Source organism: Pseudopodoces humilis, chromosome 20 (genome assembly GCF_049639895.1).
Source record: "Pseudopodoces humilis isolate 2021_Gansu_Grassland_sample_001 chromosome 20, ASM4963989v1, whole genome shotgun sequence".
NCBI lineage: Eukaryota > Metazoa > Chordata > Aves > Passeriformes > Paridae > Pseudopodoces > Pseudopodoces humilis.
This window is the reverse complement of record NC_142219.1, coordinates 630,508-641,451: the sequence shown is the minus strand read 5'-3', so window position 1 is coordinate 641,451 and position 10,944 is coordinate 630,508.

The window sequence follows — 10,944 nt, the reverse complement described above, 5'->3', positions numbered from 1 at the left end:
AATCCAGTATAATTATTGACACAATTTGTTCTGCACTATAAATTATATCCATCTGCCTGGGGAGTACAGTAGAAAATTGGGTTTTTCATGTTGCCTTAGGTCCCTGTCCCAGGAACTTATTGGGAAGATTTTTGGGATTAATCAGAACAGCAACAAGAGAAACAAACAAAAAATCCCCAAATTAATCAAACACCCAAACCCTGCAAACACATGGCATTTTACAACACTGCATGTATAACCAGAATTTGAGATTTAGGTTTTCTCCAGAATATCCTTATTATAGAGGTTTAGGCCACATAATTACTCTGCTGAATAAACTGGGTAGTGGAGAGGAATCTCCTGGCAGCATTTCAGTCACAGTCACTTCCCTCTGAACTCATGGAAATGTAGAACCAAGGTTGTTGTGCTTATAACCGCGTTCAAGAAAGTACTAAAGATTTTGAAGTGGTTTTTTGATATTTATTTATTTATTCTTGTGCATTATGTCAGACATATCACCGGGAACTTTTTGTGCAATAACTAAAATAAAATGTTGGGACACTTTTCACATAATTCTGTTGTGAATGGTGACATAAAATACCTTTCAGAATGGCTGAAAACATCTATTCTTTAGGTCCAGCAACATTTAAACTCCTAGCTGGCACTTTGTGAAGACATTTTTTAATTTGTGACTCTCTTTGTGACCTGCAAGAAGAGTGGAAATCATCAGAATGAATTTCCAGCACCAGGCTTCCTGTTTACATTGTTCAGGGGTAGTTAGGGCTTGTTAACATGGACTTGCTGTTCATGGCTAATGATACAATTGAGTCATCTCTGTGCAGTTCTCAGCCATTGAAAACTGTCGTAAAATAACCCAAATAATGGGATGATCAAAGCAATGCAGCCGCTCTGCATCAGAGTGTGACTGCAGCATTTGCAACCATTACTATGGAGTACTGTAGATATATACAGAGTAGTACAAAAGAGATACTCAGGTTACAAAAGTACAGTTCAGACCGGGATAGAATCACAAAATAAATATTCAGCTGTGCTTGAGGTCCTTGAATATTCCCCTAAACGCCTTTGGCTGCTGTGATGTGCCTGATTCCCAGTGAACAGGTACCCAGCACTCCTTTGAGAATGAGGATTCATTAAAGCATCCCAAATCAAGCACACAAAAAGGGAGAGACAAAGAATGATTAGAAGCCTTTGCTGGAGTTTGTTGTTTGGGGTTTTTTTCTTCTTCCAGTTGGCTGCTTAAAACAGGTGATTTTGGATTTCTTTGATAGAGCTATGATGCAAATGCTTTGCTGGATCTGGATGATTTCAGAGCATGTTTTATTTTCCACAAAAACCTTTTGGTTGTCATTGCACAGGGTGTTACATAAGTCAGTGATAAATCAAACTAAGATATTTTAAAAACCAAGCATTAGGAGGTTTTATAGTTTAAAAGAAATCACAAAGAGCACACGGGCTGATTTTTTATCACCTCTCCTTTGAGACCCAGTTGATTTCATCACTGATGTGAAGCATGTAGTACAAAACAAGATGACCTGTTTTCATCCCTGCTATAATTCCACTGGAGTAAAAAGCCTTATGCCAGCAATGAATTTGTCCCTATGTAAAAAAGGCCTTCACGCCTCCCAAGAGGAGACTGAAACTGGATTCTGTCTGTTTCCATCAAGTCTCTTTATCTCACATCAAGGGGAGCTGATTGAACACAAGGAATTCCTAATATGAGTCACTTGTCATTCAAGCTCTTCTGGTTGAGGATACAGCATTTCCAGCTTTGTTTGGCACAGCCAAAATCACCTTGTTCAGCCAGCCCAGCCACCGAGTGTAGAGCTGGCAACTGACCCACAAGGGCTCTGTTTCTGCGTGTCACAAACACTTCTGAAGGGGTTTGAGATGTGAATACAGAGAAATATTAATTATTTGGTTTCCTTCTAAATGCATTTGGTGTATTGGGATGGATCTTCCACGTTTCACTCAGGGAGCACTCCAAACCAGGCTGCAGCAGCATGCTAGGAATAAAACGACAGCATGGCTTTTAGATTCCAGGGAGTGTTTAGGTGGAGGGGTTTTTGATTGGTTGTACTCCAGAGCAGTAGTGACTGTATAGATCTCTCAACAAATAAATTACAGTTATTTTCTAGGCATCAAAGTGATGGGTACTAAAATGCTTTCTCACTAGCTTTTGTATCTATATATAAAACAATTTTACAGCTATTTTACATTGCAGGGGAGTTTGCTTCTCTAAGTAAGTGGGGTTCTTGTAGCTTTCTCTGGATCTTATCACAAAAATTCTTTGAATGTAACTTACAGGGAGTTTGTCAGTTTAATTTCTAGCCATTCAGTAGAGGCAGAGAGTGCCTTTTTTAAAATGATCAAACACGAGGAGCAAGAGACAGGAAATATGTAACATGATTGCAGTCATTTTCCTTGTCACTTTTCCATTGTTTTCTTGGTGTAGTGAGAACCCTTCCAAAGCCCTCTGAAAAAAGCTGCCACTGCTGTTGGCCAGTCAGACACGGTCAGTGGCTGGAAGGGACATTGCTTAAAGAAAGAAATTGGTAAGAAGAATTACCAAAATGTTCAGTACTGTACTGTACTTTCAGGTTGAGTTCAGGAATTTAGAGGGAAAATAAGTTATCTAAATCAAGCTGAGGTGATAATTCCTGTAAGTTTGTAATAGATGTGGATATTTTTTGTGTTTTCCTTGAGAAGAGCAGATGTGAGGGTTGTTGTCTGATGACACCACAGAAGTCTGGGCAGCCACAAAAGCTTTCTCACACAGCCAAACTGGCCTGGGAGAATCTAATTTGCTGTTGAGGTATAATACCAAAGAAATGCTTTTCATTAAGGAGCTGCATGATACAGGATCAGTCTAACAAGAGGACTGGGGCTTTGAAATGTAAACAAAGTGGCTCCTCAAGGTAACATCCTCCGCCTTTAATTGGCTCTGCCTTGGAAACAGCACTTTGCTTGGCAGAAGAAAACAAACTTTTACTGGCACACTGCTGCACCCCTCCAGCTTCTGCCTGACCACATTTGCTATCAGGGGAGCTTGTAGGAAAATGAATACCTTTTTCTCAGTGCTGTAAAGCTTATGCTGCTGTCACAAGGTTTGAGCTCAGTGAGAGGCACCGAGGTGAGCGGTGGCTCTGAGCAGCAGCAGCTCTGTTTGAACCTCAGCTCTGGGCTCAGCAGCAGCTGCTCAGTGCAAGGTGGGCACATCCTGGCCCTTGCAGCTTGTGCATGGGCACCAAGCCCAAAGCCCAGGTGGTTCTGAGTGCACAGCCCATGGCTGCCCCTCTGCTCAGTCCTGAGGTTACTCCAGTGAGGAACACAGAGCCAGCCTGATGGGATTGTTCTGCTCTGTGACTGTCTGAGGCTTGATTATCAACAGATATTCAGTCCCTGAATATAGGAATAGATATTTATAGGGATTTTTCTGTACAACTGCAGCTTTACAGAGCTAAAAATAACCAAGCCCAAGTACTTGTACAAAATTATTTTACAAGATTCTGTCTGTACCTTATGACAAAGAGGTACAGATGTTAAAGATAGGAATTCAATTCTTTTGGATCTGGAGACCAAAAGTTTAGTCTCATCAGCTGAAGTTTTTTCTTTTGTGGGGATTTTTATTCAGTGTGCACTAAATGCTCCAAGCTCCAAGCCTTGGTGAAGAATGTGTTTTAACTAATTTCAGTTTTATGGGTGTCAGTTAAGAATACCATGTGTCTCAATGTCAGAAGCTGCTTCTTTGTTCTTTGTGGCCTTGTGGTTCACAGATTGTCAGAGCAGGGTGGTTTTGTCTATCTGAGCTATGTCTAGAGTTTATTGGAGATTTTACACCTGGACCATGAAAGCTCCCTAACAAACAGGGGCTGATTTCCAGCACAACATCCTCAGAATTTCTGTTTAATTCTTAGGCTCTTGTGTAAGCAGTAGAAGGGCACATGCCAAACCTGACAGTGAAATAAAAAAACTATCTAGAACTAAACCCAAATCCCGTATATGTAATGGGAAGGGATTTTCCCAGCATTTTCTTTCTGCTCACTGCCATGGTTTACATCCTGTCATGGGTGGGAATGTGCCTTTCCTTTCCTTTAAGCATGCAAAGTCTTGGTAGCAATTTCCTACTTTTTGGTATCTTCATACTAAACCCAAGAACTTTCTTGAACAGACTGGGAAAACGGTTTGGGGAATATGATTTTCAGTTGAAACCTAAACTGAGAGTGAAGCAGAAACCTTGCTGTGCATTTGTTACAGTTCTGTGCAAAGGGGCTCCCTTGGATCATTGCCGGTGTTCTGGGGGGCATCTCTCTTTAAATTTAAACAGTGAAATCTACAGAAAACAGAAGGTTCTTAGAGCAAAGAAAGAGAGAAAATGCCTGAACACTCACAGCACTATGGGGAGCACTGCCCAGGAATCTCTGCCTCGGGGGAGCAGGAGCAGACAGAAGCTGGACTCTGCTGAGAGCTGCTGTCTGTGAGGGGAAACTGAGGCAGGTCCTCAGCTCCTCTGCCTGAGCAGCTTAGAGTGACCTTGGAGTGATCATTTGTGCTTCCTTCTGCTTGCACTGCACGCTGGGGGCCTGCTGGAGGGCAGCCCAGGAGGGTTCACACTCAGCGCCCTCAGGCTGATACCTGGCACTGGCACTGCCCACAAATCACCCCACAGGAAAGGCTCAAATGCAGCATTTTGGTGTTCCTGGAAGTGCCCTGTGGAACCCCAGCTCTGAACCAGAATACCTCCATGGTGTGCTCTGTGCATGCAGCGGGGGAAGGGGATGATCAAAGGAGATGATGATCAAGGATCTTATTTCTCTGCCTTATCTAGTTCTTGTTGCTACATAAATAATGCAAATATAAATGCAGTCACAGGGTTCCCAGTCTTCCCTCAGTTATGAATATATTCTAATAGATTTAGTCAATTATAACAAAGATACAAAAATGACAGAAGTCTTTATTTATTCCCACAGAGCTTCTACAACAATTAAACAGCTCCAGTAAACCTAAATTCTTCTTTGAAAGGTTTATTGTATGAACACTAAGCTTTGTACCATTCTGGGACCTGAATTAAAACCATCCGCTGGGCTGTGCCATTTCTGGATAGGAATGGGAAAGTGGGCAGCTTGAAAAGAAAGAACAAAGTCCTGGTTCCAGTGGCTTTAATTTGTTTAAGATCTTGTTAGGGCTATAAAACTTTACCAGGTACTGTTGTTGCTCAGTTTAAGGAGGGAGGTCTGGTCTGGCCATTCATACCAAGAGGTTGTTTCAATTCCCAGCCTTGAGGTTTATAGGCTGTTGTGCATTGAGCTAGTCCTGGACCACGAGTTTAATGAATATCTGGACAGTTTGAGGTTGTCTTTCCTTTCTGCCTTAGTTTTTTAGCAACTACTGGAACCTGAAACAGTTCAATGAATCCATAGTAGCATTTTGTATATTCTTTTGGAAGAGAGAAAAGGTTTTGTTTTCTTTTTCTACCATGTAATAATTCAAAAGAACAAAGCGGTCAGGAAGCACAGCATTTTTTCCTTCTTCTAAGCACCATCTACTTCTAATAACATGCTTAATATCTCCAGCATTCATCAAAGGATTATTTAAAAGAAACAGAGCCTGTAGGTGTGATACTAATTACATATGTGAAGATGGATGTTATGCCAGGGCTAAGTGTCTGGATTACTGGTGATGAATGAGAGAGGGCAAGGCAAAGCCAAGGCCACACCAGGAAAGCTTCTCTTCTGCATCCCAACTTGTTCTTTGGCAATTGTACTCTCAGAGCTCACAAACAGGCATTTGTCACACCCTGAAGTGAGCCCTCAGCTGTGCACAGTTCAAGGAAATGGAAGACCCTCATTTCAGCAGGCTTTGGACAAAGCCCAAAGGCACAATCCAGTACAGAGACAGGTTGGACACTGAGTCAAATTTCATAAGATATAACATTTGCACAAGGACATGTGCAGATAACCAGCCTGACAGGACTAGCAACTGCCTTTTTTTGGATAAATTTTGCTGTTAAATGTCTCAAAAAGAGCATTCTGCCCACAGCTGTCAGTGTCTGACCTAGTCCTGCCTGGAGAAGCAGGGCTGTGCTCCGGCTCCCTGCAGCTCCAGGGATATGAGACCTTCTCTTGGCCATGAGTGTGTCAAATACAGCCTGGAGTGCACTCAGCCAGGAGTTATCCTCTGCTTTCACGAGTGCAAGAGCTTGCAAGGTGCTGAGGGAAAAATCCAACAAACTTTTCAAGTTTTCCAGGAACTCTTACAAGTTTTGAAATCAGTTCACAGCCAATTAGAGCATAGAAGGAATGATCTCAGAAAACTAATAAAAAATATAAAAAGGGCAACTTCAGAGAGGTTCACATGTGGCCTTTGGAGTGCTTTCCTAAATTCATGCCTTCTGCAACTACTCTGGCTTCAGAGAATTTACAGAAAAAGTAAGTTTGAGCCATTGTTTAGTACATCCTGCAGTGGCATCTTAAGCTGCCACTCTGGTTCCCTTATCACCTGTGTGGAAGGAATCTGACAATCTGCATTTAAAGTATTATTAATAAGACTTTTAAATTACACTTGTGCTTGAATGAACTAAATGCTTCCACATGACAAATTGATATGAATGGCTTTAATAAACAGAAAATGAGAAGTGGGCTCATCTGTCCCTGGGGGCTTAGCTGGCTCCATTCATTCTTCTTATTAAATCTTGTCTCAGAGCCCTGTTGTTTGCAGTGATTGATTACCTGACTCACCCAGAAACTCGGGGCTCTCCTGTGCTACCATTTCACAGGGCAGGGGGATCCCAGGCTCAAAGTATCCCCACTAATGAAACTGATTAAAGATACTCCACGGACCGAAACTTTCCCTGGCTACACAAAACTTTCTCAAGGGAGACTGGACAGCAGCAGATGAGTCAGAACTCTGCCAGCTTAGACCATATTTTGTCGGGATAAAATGCTTCCAGCTCATTCATTTGGCAAGAGATTAGAAGCTAAACAAAATTAAGTCCACGCTTCTTTTGTTTCCCTCTTGAAGAAGCCCCAAACAACCCAAAGGCTGTAATATAATAGTAATAAAATCAAAGTGAACTGTAGAAACAAGAGCAAGTATTCCTCTTTCCCCTGTTACCCCCCAGTATGTAATAGCAGGCTTTGGCTTGGAATGAATGCTATAAAGTTTATGACCTATGTCAGCAAACATTCATCATAAGAGTGAAGAAGGGACGTGTCTGTCCTCTGCTTTACCTTTGACAGAGCATTTTATAAACATTTGATCTAGAATTGAAAGAAAGACTCTGCAGGAGGACCTGGGGCAAGTAGAAATGGGGAGGTGATGATAATTACTATTTCACTGCTTGGACATGGTAAAGTAAAACTGAAATTAAGTAACCAATCTGATGCTAAATCTGTATTTACTCCAGTAACATAAACTATCATCTAATTGAATTTCAACTTGAATTTTTAATAAACCCAAAGCCAAGGACAGTAAAAACATTAAAAGCAAATTCTAGAGTCCATAACCAAACAAAATTGGGATTGCTGGAGCAACTTCCCATTTGTGTCATGGACTTTGAATAGCTGCTCTTTAAGATATTCTGTTTTACAGACAGAATTTAACAGGGACCTTTGTTCTTAAGGTGATATTCTCCACTGTGCATCACTTTAGCATTACTTAAAAGGCCTTTCCAGAGAGATGATGTGAGTTCACAGTGGAGGAGTCAGGCCTGACCTCCGGCACACAGTTTTAGACAGTTTTGTGCCTTGGGTTCCCGTGTCCCATCACGATGGGTGCACATCTGTGTCACTGCAGCACAGCATGAACTGTCCCACCCAACTGAACCAACCAACGCTGGTTACACAGGAGGAGGATACACCATAACAACCTCAGCTATTGATCTAAATATTGATCAGGTTACTGGCTGATAGTAACTATGGAAACTATTTGGATTCCTTATATCTTATCCATAGACTGGGGCAGAGACACCACTTTTCCTACAGGTTATCAGAGATAATCATCTCTCCTAACCCAAGCATCACAGACAGATTCTAGTTTCTGTCTAGAACTCTTCTGTGGCCTGGGAGGGGAGCTGCATGCCCTGCTTTTCTGGATCTGTCACTCACCCTTGAGCTGTGGTGACACTGTAGGCTCCAAAGCTGCATTTGAACACGACCTCTCCAGCTACAAAGTGCTGACTGTGTAAGTCAGCAAGAGTTCTGATGCTGGCTGCCATGGCAGCAGATTTGGCCTTTTCTGTCTGAAAGGCATCCCAGATCCTCAGAGGGCTCCTGCTCATGGGGCTTGCAGTGCTCGGTTCACACTTCCCTTGGGTCTGCTCCTTTATTATGCTTGGACAAAGAAAACATCAAATGCTATAAAATCAGAGATTCAGTATTTTACACTTGTAACCTTGTCATTATATATGGGAACACTTAATGAAGAAAAAGGCAAAAAGCAAGAGTCTGAAGCAGACTGAAAATAAGTAGCTTGAAATCACTCATTGGGAGTGAGTGCTTTGAGTTTGCCACCCAGTGCATTGGAATGTTACAATGGAAAAGATGACAACATCAAGATTGTTGTGACAATGTCTGATTGTTATTTGTGTGTAATTGAAGGAGTAACCTAATCTTCTGTGCTAACACGCATTAAAGGAACAGGGAATCAGCATTGCCAAAGAGGGCAGGTTTCTAATTTCCAGACTGTCCTTCTCACAGCACAATTTTTGTACAAACAGCCATTGATTCTGTGTAGAAAGTACAGGTTCAATACAGCCCATTTGCCTTCTCTTCACAGCTTTTCTCCACTAACCTGGATATCCATTAGTTTCATGTTCTTTATCTGTGTATGACCAGTAGTTGAAGGATGCCATGTGACACAATTTATTACACCCATGTACAGAGAGGGAGCTCTGTTAATACTTGGTGAGATAAATGAAACTGCACTTTCAGAGCCATGTCTGTGCAAAGTAGTGACCAACTATTTTCAAAACATTGTCCTGCTTTTTTTTAAAATTATATTTACCAGTTTAAAGCTGCAAACCACTTTAATAAGCGCAACATAATCAATCCCAGACTGGCAAGAACTTCAAGTATCTACAAGTAGTTCACCCTTACCAAAAGGCCCCGTAGGCATTTCTGTGCCTGACACATGTGCACATAGGTATTTATTTATAAAACACACATGGCTGTACATATGTTATAGGCATCTGCATTACAGTGTTTAGGTAAACAGTTAATTCAGTTAGCCTTTTTGCTGTTGATGTATAAACAAATCTGCATCCAAGAACAGGCTTTCCATGGACAAAAGCTGAGCAGCTCGCCTGGGGAGTTAAAGAGGAGCTGGAGAGGCCAGGCCGTGTGTTTGCAGGGCTGAGCAGTGTGTGTGCACAGACACGGGCAGCGTTCCTGAGCACACCTGTGCAGGTGTCACACGCTGTGCAGGTGTCACACGCTGTGCAGGTGTCACACCTGTGCAGGTGTCACACGCTGTCCCAGGTGTCACACGCTGTGCAGGTGTCACACGCTGTGCAGGTGTCACACTCTGTGCAGGTGTCACACCCTGTGCAGGTGTCACACGCTGTGCAGGTGTCACACGCTGTCCCAGGTGTCACACGCTGTCCCAGGTGTCACACCCTGTGCAGGTGTCACACTCTGTGCAGGTGCCACACGCTGTGCAGGTGTCACACGCTGTGCAGGTGTCACACCTGTGCAGGTGTCACACGCTGTGCAGGTGTCACACTCTGTGCAGGTGTCACACGCTGTGCAGGTGTCACACTCTGTGCAGGTGTCACACCCTGTGCAGGTGTCACACGCTGTCCCAGGTGTCACACCCTGTGCAGGTGTCACACGCTGTCCCAGGTGTCACACCCTGTGCAGGTGTCACACTCTGTGCAGGTGTCACACGCTGTCCCAGGTGTCACACGCTGTCCCAGGTGTCACACGCTGTGCAGGTGTCACACCCTGTGCAGGTGTCACACCTGTGCAGGTGTCACACGCTGTGCAGGTGTCACACCTGTGCAGGTGTCACACGCTCTGCAGGTGTCACACCTGTGCAGGTGTCACACGCTGTCCCAGGTGTCACACGCTGTCCCAGGTGTCACACGCTGTGCAGGTGTCACACCTGTGCAGGTCTCACACGCTGTGCAGGTGTCACACGCTGTGCAGGTGTCACACCTGTGCAGGTGTCACACGCTGTCCCAGGTGTCACACGCTGTCCCAGGTGTCACACGCTGTGCAGGTGTCACACCCGTGCAGGTGTCACACCCTGTGCAGGTGTCACACGCTGTCCCAGGTGTCACACGCTGTGCAGGTGTCACACTCTGTGCAGGTGTCACACTCTGTGCAGGTGTCACACGCTGTCCCAGGTGTCACACGCTGTCCCATGCATCCCCACTGGCCCGTTTGCAGCAGCAGCAGCCCTGGCTCTGCCCCCGGTGCTGAGGCTGCCAACAGCGCTCGGGCCATTGCTCAGTGCCTGCAGGGCCCGGAGCAGCTGAGGGAGCCAAGCCGGCCTGCTCAGGCTGGTTCACCCGGCACAGCTGGCACAGCTGGCACAGCTGGTACAGTCCAGAACAGCTGGCACACTGGCTCACCCGGCACAGCTGGCACAGACTGGCACAGCTGGCACAGCTGGCATAGCCCGGCACACCTGGCAGAGGCTCCTGTGGAGCTCGGCAGGACCGGGCTCCGTGAGCCGGGCAGGCAGAACCTTCGGGGACACAGCGGGGACACAGCGGGGACAGAGCGGGGACACGGCCCCGAACAGAGCGGGGACACAGCGGGGACAGAGCGGGGACACGGCCCCGAACAGAGCGGGGACACAGCGGGGACAGAGCGGGGACACGGCCCCGAACAGAGCGGGGACACAGCGGGGACACGGCCCCGAACAGAGCGGGGACACAGCGGGGACAGAGCGGGGACACGGCCCCGAACAGAGCGGGGACACAGCGGGGACAGAGCGGGGACA